Source organism: Chiloscyllium plagiosum, unplaced genomic scaffold, assembly GCF_037043375.1.
Source record: "Chiloscyllium plagiosum isolate Xiang-an unplaced genomic scaffold, Cpla_swu_hap1 HiC_scaffold_4, whole genome shotgun sequence".
In the NCBI taxonomy this organism is placed as follows: Eukaryota; Metazoa; Chordata; class Chondrichthyes; order Orectolobiformes; family Hemiscylliidae; genus Chiloscyllium; species Chiloscyllium plagiosum.
The window spans coordinates 22750827-22770296 of NW_028270142.1; the positions used below are offsets into that span (position 1 = coordinate 22750827).

Below are 19470 nucleotides of genomic sequence, written 5' to 3' on the forward strand. Positions count from 1 at the left end.
TTTTGTTTATCAAATACACTGACTCAGAGGTATAAAAATCAGGAAGAGCTGTTGAAATCAGTTTTAAGTAGCATCAATAATCAATGGCTTTGCTTCCAATGCTAGCTGAAAGAAAAGGAGAGTCCCATCAATACATAAAGGCTGAAGATGAGGGAACGATGGCTTTCCAAATTTTTGCTGCTAATAGCAGATTATGGAGCAAAATCCATCATATCAGATCACTAACTATTTTTGCATTTGCCCAATTACCTGTCATCCAACACAATGTACTAATTTATTTATCATTGCTACAAAGCAGCAAAAATTTACAAGGATCTTGCCAGGTTTGGAGGAGAGATTGAATAGTCTGGGGCTACTTTCGCTGGAGTGTTAGAGGCTGAGGGGTGACCTGAGGGTAGGGGAGTCCAAAACTATAGGACATAGCTTAAAGGTGAAAGGGGAAAGATTTAAAAGGGACCTAAGGGGCAACTTGTTCATGCAGAGGGTGGTACGTGTATGATACGAGCTGCCAGAGGAAGTGGTGGAGACTAGTACATTACAACAATTAAAGGGGATTTTGACCGTACATGAATTGGAAGGATTGAAAGGGATATGGTCTAAATGCTGGCAAATGGGACTAGATAAATTTAGGATATCTGGTCAGCATAGACAGGTTAGACTGAACATGCTATTTTCTATCACTCTAAATAAACTGGCTAATCTGTTCAAATGGAAAATTATTTTAACCTTATGTTTTTATACAAAAAAAATCTTCATGTCATAACATATAGAACACTGAAACCATAGTAGCAGTAGTGTTGTGGTAATGTCACTGGACGAGGGAGTTTAGCTAATGGATGACACTAATTCAAAGAAGAACAAAGAACAAATAAAATTACAGCACAGGAACAGGTCCTTTGGCCCTCAAAGTCTGTGCCAATCCAGATCCTTTATCTAAACCTGCCACCTATTTTCTAAGGGTCTGTATCCCTTTGCTCCCTGCTTATTCATGCTTCTGTCTAGATACATCTTAAATGACTCTATCGTTCCCGCTCCTACCACCTCTGCTAGCAACATGTTCCAGGCACCCACCACTCTCTGTGTGAAGAACTTTCCAAGCATATCTCCCTTAAACTTTCCTGACCAAGGGTCAGGAAACCTGTTGCTGGTCACCATCTACCTTATTCACACACCAGAGGTAATGGTTCAGCTTGTTGCCATGTTGAACACGACTTACAAAAGTTCACAGAGGGTGTGAAGAGCACAAAATGTATTCTGGATGGGGCACTTCAATGTCCATCACCAAAACTAGCTCAGCAGCACCTGTACTCAGTGAGCCCTAAAGGAATGGATCTGTAGCTAGCAATTAAGAAAAAATATATTTAACTTTGTCCTCACTAACCTGTGGAAGATGCATCTATCCATGCAAATATCAACAGGACTGGTCACTGCACAGTTCTTGAGGACATAAAGTCCCATCCTCACATCAAACATGACTTCCATCACATTGTGTGAGACATTTATCTTGCTGAATGGGTTACATCTCAAACAGGTTTAGTAACTCTAGACTGGGCATTAATGAGGCCACTGTGGGCAATTGGGACTGGTGGGATTGTATTCAAGTATAATGTGCAACCTCATGGTCTGGCCTATTCCCCACTCTACCATTACTACCGAGTCAAGGGATTAACTTTTAATTCAGTGATGAGGAGAAGAGGATCAGTATCAGCCAATCTTTAAAATGAGCTGTTAGCCTGGTGCATAGGACAATATGTCAAGCAGCAGAGCAATAGATAACAGAGTTAAACAATTACACAGATCCAAGCTCTGCAGTCATGCCACAGACATGAATGGTTTTGGATAATTAAACACCTCGTAGGAGGAGGTGGCTCCACAAATATCGCTAACCTGAACAACAGGGAAGCCCAGCTCATCAGTAAAAAAGACAAAGTTAAAGCAGTTGCAAGCAATTTTAGCCAAAAGTGCCAAAATGATGATATATCTCAGCCTCCTTCAGAGGTCTGTAGCATTACAATACCAGTCTTCAGCCACAAAAAAAACCAGAAGTTATTGGAGAAACTCAGCAGGTCTGGCAGCACCTGTGAAGAGAAAACAAAGTTAATTAGTCCAGTGACCCTCCTTCAGAACTGTTGGGATGAAGGGTCACTAGACTTGAAATGTTAACTCTGCTTTCTCTCCATAGATGCTGCCAGACCTGCTGTGTTTCTCCAGAAATTTGTGTTTTGTTTCAGGTCTCCACAATCCATAGTTGTTTGTTTCCTTCCTTCACTTCAGATTCACTCCACGTGATCAAGAAATAGTTGGAAGTATTGGATACTGCAAAGGCTATTAGCCCTGACAATATTCCACAATAGTACAGAAAACATGTGCCCGAGAAATTGTCATGGCCCTAGCTGTTCCAGCCCAGCTACAAAATTGACATCTACCTGGTAACGTGGAAAAATGCCCAGATATATCCTACACACAAGAAGCAGAGCAAATCCAGCCTGGTCAATGACTGACCCATTTCTCTACTCTCGATCTAAGTGTGGAAGGTGTCGGTAATAATGCTATCAGTTGACATATACTTGATTACGATATACATTGAGTTTGAGTTCCTTTCACATCTTCAAACATTTGCCACCTAGGAAAAAAATAAGGGCAACAGATGCATTGGAACATTATCACTTACAAACCTCCCTCCAAGTCACTTACCTCTTGGGTTAAAAATGTAATCACTGACAATTCATGATCATTAGGTCAAAGTTCTGGAACTTTCTTCCTATGGGTGTGTGGACGACAATGCTTCAGGAAGGTAGCTTACTACCACATTCTCAAAGCAATGAGGCATGACTAATGAATGCTGACTTAACCAGCAATGTGCAGACCTCATGAATGAGCAAATCAATTTATGAGAAAATCTCTTGGCAATAGGAATGTTACTGATTGAAATCCAAGCACATTCCTGGAACAAAACCAGAACTTGCTGGCAAAGCTCAGCAGGTCTGATAGCTCTGATTTCTCCCCACAAGTGTGAATGTTTGGTTTGAGTGACCCTTCTTCAGACCTGATGGTAGCTAGGAAAATGTCAGCTTATACGCAGAAGGTAGGTAAGGTGGAGTGGGGATGGATGGGTGGTAAGGAGTAAATGATAGGTGGCGTTAAGAGTATAAAGAGAGAAGAACAGTTGGACAGAAAAAGGAGTGGATAACGATCAGGCTAGGAGGGTGAATAGCTATTAATGGGGACTGTTTGTGGACAGCATTAGGTAGCATGTAATAGCACAATAGAATAGAATATCCTTTATTGTCACATGTACTTCAATAGAGAAGTACACAGGTACAGTGAAAAGTTTTAACAATGGCTGCATCTAATGGTGCCATTTTAGGTAAAAGTATCTAAGCACAAATCTTGGATACAACAGTGGAATAGTGGTAGCATTACTTAGTGTCTAAAAAAAAGTTAGAAATAAAATAGTTATAACATAGTTAAAGGATTTATATTACAGTCCGGTGAAGAATTTCAAATCAACATTACATTGAGCAGCGTTAAAGCAGCTCTGCAAGCATGTGGCCTCACTGCCAATGCCAGTCCCCGGTCCAACAACTGTCCCACCCTGCTCCAAACCTCCAGTCCGCTCTACGCTGGCAGTCAGCTGCACAAAGGTAAGTTGTGCTGATCCGGGACTTGGGTTCCCCCTCGCGCTGCTCCAGGACTTGGGTTGCTCTTCGTGCTGTTCCAGGTCTGCTGAAAAGAAAGAAATAAAAGGAAAGAAAAAGAACAGGTGGAGCAGAGGAGCTCCAGGGTGGAGAGTCGTACTCTGGTCCCACCTTGCCAATGAATCTGCAGACGACTTGGTAACGAGGCCTGGGGGGTGGGAGTTGAGGTAAGGACATGGGAGATCACAAACACTAAAGTTGTTGAACTCGATGTTGAGTCCAGAAGGATGCAGGGTCCCCCACATTCCTGGAAGGTTGTGCTATCTATTTAGCTTTGACTATATTAAAGATCTTGGAATTCCAGCTGCTTGAAATGGAACACCAGCAGTCCAACAGGTGATGCATCATAACAGTCACATCCCTGATAAGTTTTGTGTACAAGTACTAATTAAGCCTGAGTACCAAGTATTAAAGATAATCCAGGTTTAGGTTTGTCAATGGTCAGATAATCTGTAGATGGGTGGTGAGTGTTAGAACCTTGTGGAATCCTTAACTATTCTATCCTAAGGAATTGCCTTGGCAATTGAAAATTCCACTGGGAATTCCCCTATGCCTGGAATTCTTTAAAGGTACCTATCTAAATCAAAGAATCTGCAGAATTCTGCTATCGGTAAGTAAATAGTTATACAGGAAAAGTTAAACAGAGATCTAGCCTAATTCCTGGATAATTATGAATCTGACCTGCCAATTTACCATTCGCCAGCCCAAATGCTACTCCTCCAGACACTTTACCCTAAACCTTGCATAATTCTCAATCAAATATTCAAAACCATGCTGTCACCATTCTATGTTCTTCTATCTAGCATAAATGCACTAATCATGCAGCGATTGATAAAACAACAATCTGGGTTCTGCATTTCATAAGTCTATATTGCAAATAATGTGAACTGAGAGACCGTAACTGACCCTGTTATCTGCTACTGTATTCTGTGTACAGAGTCATAAGACTATTATGGCTTATCCTTTCCTGGGAGCAGTTACTGATGATAGTTTAAGGTGTGACCCTTAAAGATATATGCTCATCATATGACAACCTGAGGTAGCACAGAGCCTTTTACACACAAACCTTCACCTTAGTTACCCACTACTCTCAGCTTTTGCCCTACAAACGTGTCACAGTGCACATAATTGCTTAATATACTCACCATCATCACACCCATGGTGGCCCATATATCGCCATTTAGACATTCCTATGGCTAGCTGAAAATCTGCAAACTTCATTTTCTAATTCTACTTCAAAATGAAGACAGCCCATGATAGGCACATAACACAGTTTCATAAGAAGGGGGTCTCTGAACTGTAGATACCTAATTCATTGTGGAGAAGAAATGTTCCAATTTTTGAGACAGAAGGCCACAGAAGACAGCAGGAATCGATGAGTAAATATTAATTTGATAGTTTGTCATTCTGCTACTGTCCTTTCTGCACCACTGTGTCAATGAATCGTATCCCAAAACCTTCATGTCAACTTTTTATTGCCAACAACAAGCAAGCTCCTCTCCTTAGGTATTCTTTTCCTTTTTACTTTTCTTTCTCAAAGTGTTCTGCAACAAGTTGACACACGACCTTTGGTCTCTGGCTACGTTGGCAATTTGCAACAGGCATCATGATATACTCTATCCCTCCTCAGCATTGAAACCGAGGTGGCCGGCTTAGGATGGTCAGACACTAACCCTGAGGGGAATGTTGTTAAATGTGCAGAAAACAAATGAATTGGAGAACCTGGAGGAGGTACATAGGAACAAAAACATTGTTAGCTTTAGTATCAGGAGATATCACCTCTTGGAAATCATGGAGATCTTGAGCTTTTGAATCCTCTATTTAAAAAGTACTAACCAATGGTTGAGCTATTTGGAACCATATCGAATTGTGTTGCAAATGGAACCTGGAGTGGAAATATCCACAAGTGCCAGGTGCAGTATTTTGAAAGATATTTAAAACACTCCATCCAGACCTAGAATTGCATTGGTATCCCTTCATTGACTGTCAAGATCCCAGAATTGCCTTCCAACACCACTTTGATTATACCTCCATCCAAACTGGAGCAGTTCAAGAAGTCAGCTCACCACTACTTTCTCAATAAAAATTGGGAATGCCAGTAAATGCACACAATGAAACACTGGATTTGATGGGAAGTGGAGCAGGGCCTTTGCAGGGAAGGGTGTGTTTCAGATTCCAGAGCGGAGACAGATTTTGCGTTATTCATTTGTGGCACAAGGGCATTGTTGGTTGATCAGCATTTATTGCACATCACTAGTTGTCCCTGAGAAGGTGGTGGTGATCTGCTTTCTTGAACCACTGCAGTCCACATGCTGTAGGCTGATCCACAATGCCTTGAGGGAGGGAATTCCTGGATTTCACCCGGCGATAAAGGAACAGTGATATATTTCCAAGTTCAGATGGTGGGTGGCTTAGAGGAGAACCTGTAGGAGATGACACAATCATGTATCCACTAGATGGAAGTAGTCTTGGATTTGGAAGTTGCTGTCTAAGAATGTTTGGTGAATTTCTGCAATGCATCTTATAGAGTACACACTGCTGCTACTGAGCTTTGATAATAGAGAGAATGGATGCTCATGGACGTGGTGCTATGCAAGAGGGCTGCTTTCTCCTGGATGGTGTCAAACGTCTTCAATGTTGTTGGAACCCAAATTGGGCATCAGTGAGTAGGTTACTGCTGAGCAGATGTTGTTGATGATTGTGAGTAGACTGATGGGGCAGTAATTGGCAGGTTGGATTTGCCCTGCTTTTTTATGTGCAGGACATAACTGGGCAATTTTTCACATTGTTGGTTAGATGGCAGTGCTATAACTGGACTGGGAGAGTCTGGCTAGGACAACAACAAGTTCATGAGCAGAAGTCTTCATTAATATTCTCAACTCAGGGCTCATCACCTTTGCATTATCCAATACATTAAACCATTACTTGATTTCATATGGAGTGAGTCGAATTAACTGAAGACTGGCATCAATCATGCTGTGGACCACTGGAGGAGGCTAAAATGGATTCTCTAGTTGGCTCTTCTGGCTGGAGATTGCTGTGAATGCTTCAGCCTTAGCTTTTGTACTGATGTGCTAGACTCGTCTATCATTGAGGGTAGAGATATTTATGGAACCTTCTCCTCCAGTGAGTTGTTTAATTGTTCACACCATTCCTGTCTAGGTGTGGAAGGACTGCAGATCTTTGATCTGATCTGTTGGTTCGGAGATTGCTTAGTTTTGTCTATCACGTGCTGCTGATGGTGTTTCGCATGCAAGTATTCCTGTTTCGTAGTTTCACCAGGTTAACACTTCATTTTCAGGTATGTCTGCTACTGCTCCTAGCATGCCCTCCTGAATTCTCCAATGAAGGAGGTTGGGGGGTGATTCCCTGATTTGATGGTAACCATTGAATGGAGTTAGGGTGGGCCATGAGTTGCATACTGTGCTTAGTTTCAAATCTGCTGCTGTTGATGACCCACAGCACCTCATGGATGCCCAATCTTGAGTTGCGAGAAATTTAAACCAAAATCTTTGATTTTATGTACCACAAATACGAAAAAAAAAGTCTCAAATTCAGATTTTCAACATTGAACACAAACTCTGCTCATGTAGATTGCATTGAAATTTTACAGGCTTTATAGCTCAGCTGATTAAATATTTTTTTAAAATTAATTCATGGGATGTGAGCAAGTGTTCTATTCGTCAGGCCCAACCTGGATATTGTTCAGGTTCAGATGCATTGTTCTGAAGACTGCTTTGGTATTTGTGAAGTCATGAATGTTCCTGAATATTGTGTAATCATCCATGAATATTCCCCCCCCCCCCCCCCCCCCCCGAGTCCTGACTCCATGATGGAAGGAAGGTCATCGATGAAGCAACTGAAGATGGTTGTTTCAAGGACACCACCTTGAGGAGAGGTCCTGAAGCTGAGATGATAAACATCCAACCATCTTTGGTGCTATGTTTGACTCCAACCAGTGGAGAGCCTACCCTTGATTCCAATTGACTGTAGTTTTGCTAGATCTCCTTGATGCGCTTGGTCAAATGCGCTATGATGCAATTGGCATGCCATCAGGAATAGTGCTGTTTAAAAAACACTATTAAAGTTGATGAAATGGATTTTGGAATTAAGACTTTTGGAAATCCTCTTTCACAAATGAAAACATGGTGTTGGTCAATGTTGAAACTACAATAAAACACAGGGTCTACCCAATTATGTGGTTTTCAAGCCCCCACCTCTGTTTTACTGAAGTATTAACCCTCACAGGCTTCTTCTCCAAGCTCTCCACATTGCTCAGCCAGCAACATTCCCACTTTCTGAGCTCTTCTGAGGACTGACCATGGGGCCACTCACCTGCTTTGGATTTCTTCCCTGCAGGCCAGCTAAAAAGCAGCACGCAAACATTACAACATTGCAAAATTGCAAACAAGATTCCAACCTGCCTTGAATCCACTTGTCTTTGGTTCTAACAAAAGACGGATGAGAAGCAGATGACCAATAAATGAGGAATTGGGTTGATCATAATGAGACGCTGTCAGGAACAGATTTGCTATGTTCAACAACAATGCAATGACTATAACAAAACCTGAAAAGCTTAGCCTCATCTAGGAGAAAGCAGCTTCCTGGTGAGCACTCCATATACCTCCATAAGAATGCACTTCCTTCACAATCAATGCACAGTTATAGCAATGTGTACCTACTGTAAGATACACTGCAGCAATCGTCCAAGGCTCCTTCAACATCTCCTTTAATTCACACCAAGGAGGAGGTAAGACATCATATTGAACTTGTACAGGATATTTGTGAGGCCTCTTCTGCAGGACTGTGTGGTGTTCTGGCCGCTCCGTTATAGGGAGGATATTATCAAACTGGAGAGGGTTCAGAAACGATTTACCAGAAAGAGAGGTTTTGAGATATAAAAATACACTGAACAGGCTGGAACTTTCTTTTAAACAAGAGAGGAGGAGGTTGAGGGGTGACCTTATACAGATTTATAAAGTCACGAGAGCAGAGAGAAGGTTGAAAGACAAGGGTCTTTTCCCCAGGGTGGGTGAGATCAAAATTAAGAGGCATATTTTTAGGGTGAGGGGAGACAGATTTTAAAATGACTTTGGGGCTACTTCTTTATGCAATGAGTGATTCATGTGTGGAATGAACTGCCCAAGAAAGCAATAGATGCAGGGACAGTTATAATGTTTAAAAAACACTTGAAGAAATACATGGATGGGAAAGGTTTGGAGGTAATGGGCCAAACACAGGCAGGTGGAGCTAGTTTAGTTTGGGATTATGTTCAGCGTAGACTGGTTGATCTGAAGGATGTTTCCCTGTTGTATAACTTCATGAATCTATGGCAAGATCAGCAGACAGAAAAAATGGAGAAACACAGCAAGTCTGGTAGTTGCTGTGGAGAGAGTGAATATTGAGTCTGATATGACTCTTTTTTCACAATGCACAATGGTAGCAATGTGTACCTAACACAAGATATACTTTTTCACAACTGAAAAAGAGCTGGAAAATAATGACTTTTTTGCTGTTAACAGGGGAAGAGGAGGAGCGATGAAGATACTGCAGATAAAAAAAGACAAACAGAATGATTCTAAATAAGAGATAGAGACGTGAAAGAGGAGCAAACGATAGGTGAGAAAATAGGTCTGCTCTAATGAGAAAAAGTGAACAAAACATAAATTAGTGGTAGAGGTTGAGTTACAAACAAAGTGGAGGATCAAGGTCATGCTCTGAAGTTTTAAACACTATCTGGAATTCCACAGGCTGTCAAGAGCCCAAGTGGAAAAATGAGGTGATGGTTCTCCAACGCAACACTGCGTTTCATTGAAGCACTGCCGTTTGCCCAAGACAAAAACATTCACATGAAATCAAGATGTTTTATTGAAATGGCAAGCAAGGGAAGGTTTTCTTTCTATTTGTAGAGGAACATAAATTGGGGTTATTGTTGCAGACAGAATGCAGGAGTACCACACAGTGGTTACCTGGTCTATGTTTGGTTTGATCAATTTAAAGGAAACCATACCGTGAGCAGAGAATACAGTAGACTAGATTAAAAGCTGTACACATAAAAGATTGTTCCACCTGGAAGAAGTGTTTGGGGAGCTTGGACAGTGAGCAGGGAGTTGGTGAAAGGACAAGTGTTACATCTTCTGGGATTTCATCAGAAGGTCCCATAGGGAGTGATGCAGTGTAGGGGTGATGGAGGAATGGACTAGGGTGTTGCAGTTGGAAATCTCTGCAAAATACTAATGGTGGAAAGGAGGGGAAAACATTTTTGGTGGTGGGATCCTTCTAGATTTGGCAGAAATGGCAGAAACTGACTCTTCAAATGGAGATATTGGTGGAGTGAAGAGTGAGGACAAGGGGAACACAACCTTGTTTTGGCAGGAAGGGGAAGGCTGAATTGCAAGATATAGAAATATTAATCAAGGTGCGTATGCCTTTGGGGGAAGAGGGGGGGGGGTGTGTCATGCAGTTTGAGATCCATGGATGAGGAAAACAGAAGACACGCAGGTGTCTGGTAAAACGTGGCATCATTGGGACAGCTACAGATGTGGTCAGACACTTTGGAACACCACTACCAGCAGTTTCCTCTCCAGGTCACACACCATCCTGGCCTGGAACACTAATGCCATTCCTTCATTGCTGTAGAGTCAAACCCTGCAAACTTTCCTTCACAATACTGTGTGTGTACAAAACATGTGTCGTACACAGTGGCACAAGGTTTAACATCAGCTTAATAATACTGGCCTTGCCACTGATACGTACATGATAGGAATAATACAAATAACAAAACTTGGTCATTTGAGAAAAATAAATCAGGACTGATATATCTGGAGAATATTGAGCTATTGACAATTTTATGCTTCAAATTAGATCTTAAACCAAGATTCTTTCTCAGGTCTATTTTAAATACACCATTGCAGTATTCAAGATGAACAAGATATAGACAACGTTTTATCATTAAACAAGTATCACAACACAATAGAAAAGCTGCCCGGGAATCTAAATGTGATTGTGGAATGTGGTTGATATAGAATTATTATCATCTTTTCTAACAAAATCAATACTCCGACCATCAGCTGACAGTGGTTGGTTTCGTTCGGATAACACAACATTAAATCCCGAATTTCTAAGAGACAGACTTTACACCGAGAACTCCTGAAAGTGACGTTTTCTAATGAAAAGTGGCTGTGAAGTGCCCCAGAAGTTGAAGTAACCTTTTTTGATGTCTGCTCAGATTATAAATTAACTCAGGTCTTTGAAAACGTCTTAAAATGTAAACAACAGTGAGACCTCTACCTCAAATGGACATGCTGCATGTGCAATCACTAATAAATTAACAGCGTCTGTTATCCAGTAATTAACTGAAACTCAAATTCAACAGTGTCTTCCCCACATCATACTATGTGCCCACCTCCCCTCTCCCTCAACCCCTTCCAATCAGTGCGTGTGAGCTCAGAACCTAAGAACAGCTGTGGAGAAAGCAGGTTATTGGCAAGTGTGAACAGTTATTATCCAAAAATCATTGTGTAGCAATGACTTCTAACTTTGAATCACTTGCGTAGGCTCTAGAAATCAGATCATCAAAACAGACTTCAGATACAGGGAGAACTAGCCATCTGGATACAGAACTGGCTCAAAGGTAGAAGACAGAGGGTGGTGATGGAGGGTTGTTTTTCAGACTGGAAGCCTATGACCAGTGGATTGCGACAAGGATCCATGCTGGGTCCACTACTTTTCATCATTTATATAAATGATTTGGATGCGAGCATAAGAGATATAGTTAGTAAGTTTGAAGTTTGACACCAAAATAAGACGTATAGTGGACAACGAAGAAGGTTATCTCAGATCTTGATCAGATGGGCCAATGGGCTGAGAAGTGGCAGTTAGAGTTTAATTTAGATAAATGCGAGGTGCTGCATTTTGGGAAAGCAAATCTTAGCAGGAGTTATACACTTAATGGTAAGGTCCTAGGAACAAAGAGACCTTGGAGTACAGTTTCATAGCTTCTTGAAAGTGGAATCGCAGGTAGACAGGATAGTGAAGATGACATTTGGTATGCTTTCCTTTATTGGTCAGAGTATTGAGTACAGGAGTTGGGAGGTCATGTTGCGGCTGTACAGGACATTGGTTAGGTCACTGTTGGAATATTGCATACACTTCTGGTCTCCTTCCTATCGGAAGGATGTTGTGAAACTTGAAAGGGTTTAGAAAAGATTTACAAGCTTGTTATCAGGGTTGGAGGATTTGTGCTAAAGGGACAGGTTGAATAGGCTGGGGCTGTTTTCCCTGGAGCATCGGAGGCTGAGGGGTGACCTTTTAGAGGTTTATAAAATCTTGAGGGGCAATGGATAGGGTAAATATACGAAGTCTCTTCTCAGGAGTGGGGGAGTGTAGATCGAGAGGGCATAGATTTAGGGTGAGAGGGGAAAGATATAAAAGAGACCTAAGGGGCAACTTTTTCATACAGAGGGTGGTACATATATGGATTGAGCTGCTAGAGGAAGTGGTGGAGGCTAGTATGATTGCAGCATTTAAAAGGCATCTGGATGGATATATGAACAGGAAAGATTTGGAGGGATATGGGCCAGGTGCTGGTAGGTGGGACTAGATGAGATTGGGATACTTGTTAGACTGGAGGAGTTGGACTGAAAGATCTGTTTCTGTGCTGTACATCTGTATGACTTTATAACAAATCTGATTACTCCAAGAACCAATCAGAGACAAGTCAGTCTGGAAGCCAATGGGATTGGATAGGGGCAATTCCACCAGGAACACGACAGAGCCCCCACTAAATAACGAGATAATAGAGGCTGACAGTTGGGTTAATTTGTTCCCACCTGCAAAAATACCTCTCTTTCTACAGAAGTTCAAACACACCTTCATCTGAAATTGCAGAGACTTCCAATTTCCATTCATCATCAAGGAGCCATGAGCTTGAACCACATCCAAGCCTGCAATGAATTAATCTTAAAGGATGAACTTAAAAGCGTCAATTGTTTTCTTCCTATTTTATTAAGAATGCAAGTGCCTACATAAAACTCATGTTTTCTTCTGTGTTTGTTTGTGTTTGCATTCCAGGTGTTGTATGAATAAACGTGTATTTTCTTGTCTCACTCTTCCCAAAAAGCTTGTTTCATTTCTATTAGTAATCATTACAACATAATAAGCAAGATTAAAAAAACCCTCTAAAATATACATTCAGTTGCCAACAACCAAGGGGTGAATGACCATCAGCAACTTTTGATAAGCCCATAAAATGGAGCAAGATGGTGGTGCACTGAAATTGTAACTCTGCGTAACATAATACACTGGGGACATGGCTTCAAATATAACGAGTAGCTAGTGAATTAGATTATAATTAATAAAGGTAGAATTATTAAGCTAATCTCAATAATGGTAACTGTGGAATGGTCATTACCATTTTTAAAAAGGTATCTAGTTCACTATTGCCCTTTTGGGAATGAAATCTGCTTTCCTTATTTGGTCTGGTCTATGCGTGACTCCAGCCCCACACCAAAGTAGTTGACTCTTAACTAGGCAATCAAGGATGGGTAATAAATATTTGTTCTGCCAGTGATTCTCATGTCAAGAAACAAAGAAAATAAAATCTTGTAGTTCTAAATCATGACTGTTATTTTAACTGACATGCCGGACAGAAAACTGACTGAATCAACTCAACTGTTTCTTTTACATCCTGTCTGATTTTACTCTCCATTAACTTGTACACGACTAAATTAAACAATTATTCAAGGAGAATAAGTTATTGTTCTTGAAACAATGCAGTCTAATCTGACATTTTTGAGAAAGTTTATTCCAATAAGCTGCAGGGGGCAATAGTAAGCTTTGTAACATTTTCAGAAGCTATTTAACTTGCCTTTCAAAGTGACATTCCCTGCTTTAAAATTGATTTTAAACTTACAAGTGGAAGACATAAAACTGCTGAACAATTTAAGCTATTTGAAGGGAAAAAAATACTAATCAGTGCCTGTCACGTTGCTTTGGTCATAGACTTCTCTTTGGTTACAAATGGAGACCCAATTTTAAGATAAGATATGCAAGGACCTTTTACCTTCAGAGTATAAATCTTGATAACGTATTATATTCTATATGGTTTTCATGATATTGGAACTGGCAAGTAAAATTGCTTTTCAATTCCAGACAAATACCATAATTCAATCTATACACATGTAATTTAAACAACTGTAATGATCGTCATAATCTTTCACAGTACAGGTGTCTCCCGTTTTCCGAAAGTAGAGCATTCTTATGAAACCTTTTGTAAATGGAAATGGTGTAAATTGAAAAAGCAATTACCGTTAATTTATATGGGAAAAATTTTTGAAAATTCCCAGACCCAAAAAGTAACCTACCAAATCATACCAAATCACACAGAAGACCTAAAATAACACTAACATATAGCAAAAGCTATATATGATATATATGATAAATACACAGCCGAGATAAAGTAGCAATAATGTATGTACAGTGTAGTGTCGCTCACCAGAATTGGGAAGGCAACGAGCACACTGGAAGGCTGAGAGGTGGTGGGGGTGATGATGGTATGTTAGACTGAGTCGTTGGATGTTAGGTTGGTGGGAGATACAGGAGACTGGGGTGTAGGAGAGAGAGGAAGAGGGTCATCTATGAATACTTCTGGGGAAGGTGCTTGGCGGTGCCAATCTCACTGCACACACTTTTTTGTAAAAGCAAAAATCCTCTTTTGGTTAGCGAAAACAGGTACTAATGTAGGTTTTCGTAAAAGTGAATTGGCATAAAGCGAACGTTCGAAAAGTGGGGGGAAACCTGTAGTATGTTATTTTGTTACAAAGTATTGCAGTATGTTCTTGCATTCTGTAATGGCTGATGTCCTTCTGTATTGGAATGCATATTAAATACCAGATAAATTAATCCGCAATAGTTTCTATTCTCCAATGTTCAACTTTGCATCAGATGAAAATCAATCTTGATCTTACTTTGAATATGTGTATTCAGTTTGTATTATAAACTATTAAAATTGTTGCGAATGTTTCATCCATCTGACATTAGTCCTGAGAGCAGCTATTTGCAAGAGCATTTCCTTCATTACAGTTAGGTTTTTACTCCAAAATGACTGCAATTGAACCTCCCAGTGTAGCCCTGTTTCCATAGTAACATTGATCAATGTGGTGAATGGCAGCTTTACCTCCATCCTCTGCCAAAATGTAATAGTCAAATACCGATGTTAAAAACTATATTTGATCCTCATATTACATGATCTTATACTTCATTAATTTGCAATAAAATATTTGCCAACTAAAATTCAAAACACGTAGAATGTTTTGCATTAGTATTATACAAATATGTACAATGCACTGCAATCTCAGTGACCTGCTGTATTAATGTGCAACAACCATAAAGTTGCAGTTCAAACTCTAGAATTAGTTTAAGGTGGTGGAGATTCATTCTATTTTAGTTCAGTGCCGCATGACTGGGTAGAAGGTCAGTGCATGTTCCCATCCCTTACTAATAATCAGTAGCCTCCTCTAGACAATGGGTTAATGCTGTCAAAACTCTCATGTAAAATAGCTAGTTCAGATTATTTTGAGAGTAAAGGCTAGCAATTAGAGAAAATTTACATCAGTAATGAATCTATTTATAGAAATTATATTTTATGTTAAGCCTGTTCTGATATGATGTGGTAGTTCCATTCCCACATGATCCCTCATTATAAAAGAAAATTGTGTAATAGCAGAACCATATAAACCAATGGGACCATAACCGTCTTATAGCCAACACAGGTAAGGAAAGTTTATGTGCTACAAATAGTGGTCTAAATTCTTTGATCGTGTTACAGCCAATTCGTGTTGAAGAAACACGTGTGAAAACAGAACCGACTCTACTGTAAGATGTAATTACAAGGCACGCACAGTGATGCTTTATCTCAAAGTTATTAACCCATGCATCTTGATTCAAAAGAAACATTTGTTTCTGATTCTTAACAAGTTTCCATTGACAAAGTATTCTAGAAAAAGCAGTGATACAAATGCACTTCATCAGATGGAAGTTATTAACTGTATTGCTATCACAGTGTCACTTCCCTACACACAATCTTAGTGAATAACAATCAGGACTTGCTCTGTGTCCTCCTGATGTAATGTGTCTTTTCCAACTGCAGATCCTATTATAGCATTAAGTCATCTGCAGGGAGAGCAGTGTGCCTGTGCAGTTGATGAAAATTAAATGCAGTCAGTTCCATGACATTGCATCTATTTACAATAATGTATTGGCCTAATTTTCTGACATGTCATGACCTTTGATCATGATTTGAGAGTTTACCTTTACTACAGAACACACATGGAGTCCCTTTTCATGACACATTGCACACCATTTGTTTGACTCCCTGGATGGTTACTTGAAACAGGAGACTGAACTTGCAGCTCATTTTTGACGACAGTGTGCAATTATATGATCCCCATTTTGGCTCTTTGCAAGCTGATCATAATATAAAGTTAACTACATAGATTTACATTCTATATATCATTCATTATGTGCAGATTCTTCTTAAAAGGCAAACTATTTGCAAAACATAAATGCTTTTTTTCCCCTTAACTCACTTAAAGTTAACTGAGGGAAATGATTTTGAAATAGGATTTACTCTGAAAAAACATTCTGACAATAAATTAGTTACTATAGTACCTTACTCTATATGAAGGCTGAGTACATTGAGTATCAAATCTTGCAAATTTAATCAGGGGTAGGTTTGTGGTGTTTGCTTTTTATAGAATAATTCAAATTAATTTCCCATTATGGACAGTTCCATGTTCCACATTGCTAGCATCCAAGTGATACCCCTCTTTATTCTCCGTCAAAAAACAATGAACAATTACAGCACAGGAACAGGCCCTTCAGTCCTCCAATCTTGCACAGATCAAGATCATCTATCTAAACCTGTTGCCTATTTTCTAAGGATCTGTATCCCTCTGCTCCCTGCCCATTCATGTATCTATCTAGATACATCTTAAATGATGCTATCGTACTCGCCTCTACCACCTCTTCCTCTTCCGACATCCCCAACAGTACCCTTCCACCGGCACTCTCATGCGTCTGGCCGAACTGGTCCTCACCCTTAACAATTTCTTCTTCGAATCCTCCCACTTTCTCCAGACCAAAGGGTTAGCCATGGGCACACCTATGGGCCCCAGCTATGCCTGTCTCTTTGTTGGCTACGCAGAACAGTCCATCTTCCATAATTACACTGGCACCACTCCCCACCTCTTCCTCCATTACATTGATGACTGTATTGGCACCATCTCGTGCTCCCGCGAGGAGGTTGGCAATTCATCAACTTCACCAACACATTCCACCCTGACCTTAAATTTACCTGGACCATCTCTGACACCTCCCTCCCCTTCCTGGACCTCTCCATCTCCATTAATGACGATCAACTTGACACCGATATTTTTTTACAAACCCACCGACTCCCACCCTACCTCCTGCAAAAATGCCATCCCGTATTCCCAATTCCTCCGCCTCCGCCGTATCTGTTCCCAAGGAGGACCAATCCCACCACAGAACACATCAGATGGCCTCCTTCTTTAGAGACTGCAATTTCCCTTCCGAAATGGTTAAAAATGCCCTCCAACGCATCTCATCCACAGACTGCATTTTGGAAGGTCGAACTCGAATGCTGAATATAGGATTAAAGGAAGGATTCTTGGTAGTGTGGAGGAACAGAGGGATCTGGGTGTGCAAGTACATAGATCCCTCAAAGTTGTCACCCAAGTGGATAGAGTTATTAAGAAAGCATATGGTGTTTTGGCTTTCATTAACAGGGGGATTGAGTTTAAGAGCTGCGAAGTTTTGCTGCAGCTCTACAAGTCCCTGGTGAGACCACACTTGGAATATTGTGTCCAGTTCTGATTGCCCTACTATAGGAAAGATACAGAGACTTTGGAGAGGGTGCAAAGAAGGTTTACCAGGATGCTGCCTGGACTAGAGGGCTTGCCTTATGAAGAAAGGTTGAATAGGCTCGGACTTTTCTCTCTGGAGAGAAGGAGGAAGAGAGGAGACCTGATTGAGATGTACAAAATAATGAGTGGAATAGACAGAGTCAATAGCCAGAGGCTTTTCCCCAGGGCAGGATTGACTGGTACGAGAAGTCATAGTTGGAAGATATTAGGAGGAAGGTATAAAGGAGACATCAAAGGTAGGTTCTTTATGCAGAGAGTTGTGAATGCATGAAATGTGTTGCCAGCTGTGGTGGTGGAAGCAGAGTCATTGGGGATATTTAAGTGACTGCTAGACATGCACATGGATAACAGTAAGTTGAGGGATGCGTAGGTTAAGTTACTATATCTTACATTAGGAGCAAACCTTGGCACAACGCTGTATGTTTCCATGTTTTATGCTCTAATATGGGGCGAAAGCAGGAACAAGGTCCCATGTTGGATTCTCAGCCATGATCACATTAAATGGTGGAGCAGACTCAAAATGGGTGAATAGCATGGTCTCTATACTATTTTCTACATTTCAACGATATTGATTTACTACTACCATTCTCTTTTTTAGGTTTGAGATTGACAAGGCTCATTTGGTCCGCTGTGCCAACAGAAAACTACTTGGGTATCTAATGAGAAGAGGCTCCTGTCTTACACAAGAAGCAATTTACTGATTGATAGTAATCAGGCACAAGTTAGATTGGCACCTTAGGTTTCTAAGACTGATGGAGAACTGGGTAGGAGGGCAACCTTCAAGATCCAGAGCCTCAGTATAGCCCAATTCCCATGACATCATGAAATTAGGCACTGCTTAATGCACTCCTCTGGAACATCCCTTTCCGAAGTTAACACTTTATACACCAGAATGCCTTGGCTTATCTCTTCATTGATTCAAAAACTTCATATTAGATTGAACACATACACGACATTAATCTCAGCATTATCATAAGTATTGTTCAAATGAATCCATACTGAGAAAATGAATTTCTTCTCAACTTCAAGGGAATTATCAAGGACTTTAAATTCTTTTCAGTTATTCAATAAAATATAATAAAGCAAACAGATTTCTATCATTTCAGTCTGACCCCAGTGACTTAGATGTGTAAGCCAGGGTCTCCATGTAATCTTCTTGGAATGCTACAGTGACAGTATCTCAGGGGTGATGACATACTTCCTTTTGTAATGAGAGTGAGAGCGCCAGAACCAGAGAGAGAAAAGGTAGAGAGAGAAAGGTAGAAAGAGAGAGAAAGATAGAGAGAGAGAAAGGTAGAGAGGGAAGAAGGAATAAAAGGAGAGAAAGAGAAATGATAGAGGGGAAAGAGGGAGAGCAAAAAAGAGAGAGAAGTGAGAGACAGAGAAAAGGGGGAGAAAAAGAAAAAAGAGACAAAGAGAGAAAAAGGGGAGAGAAAAAAGTGCAAGAAAGAGAAAGAGAGAGAAAACAAAAAGGAAAAAGAGAAAAGAGACAAAGAGAGAATGCGAGCTGGACAGAAAAAGAGACACAAAGTAATGAGAGAGAAGAGAGAAGAAAGAGAATGAGAAAAAAGATACAGAAAAAGAGAGAAAAGAGAAAGAAGAAAAGAAAGGGAGATATAGAGGGAATGAGAGATAAAGAGAATAAGGGAGAAAGAAACAAAGAGAGGGAGGCAAAGAGAGATCTCAGCCTACTCCAATGGTCCCAAACATTACAGATACCAATCTTCAGCCAATTTAATATCCACATGATATCAAGAAATGATTGAAAATGCAGGATACTGCAAAGGTTATGGGGCCTGAAAACATTCCAGCAATAATATTGATGATAT

The 19470-nt window shown here is 40.4% G+C and overlaps 1 long non-coding RNA gene across 1 annotated transcript in view; it reads left to right on the forward strand.

The window, feature by feature from the left end:
- The window catches only part of LOC148150094 (uncharacterized), a 33744-nt gene extending 15484 nt beyond the window's left edge, over positions 1–18260 (forward strand). The window contains exons 2-3 of the long non-coding RNA XR_015756819.1: positions 9221–9317; positions 18240–18260. This is a non-coding gene — a long non-coding RNA (uncharacterized LOC148150094). The remainder of the gene's footprint in view (positions 1–9220; positions 9318–18239) is intronic.
- The last annotated feature ends 1210 nt before the right edge of the window (positions 18261–19470 follow it).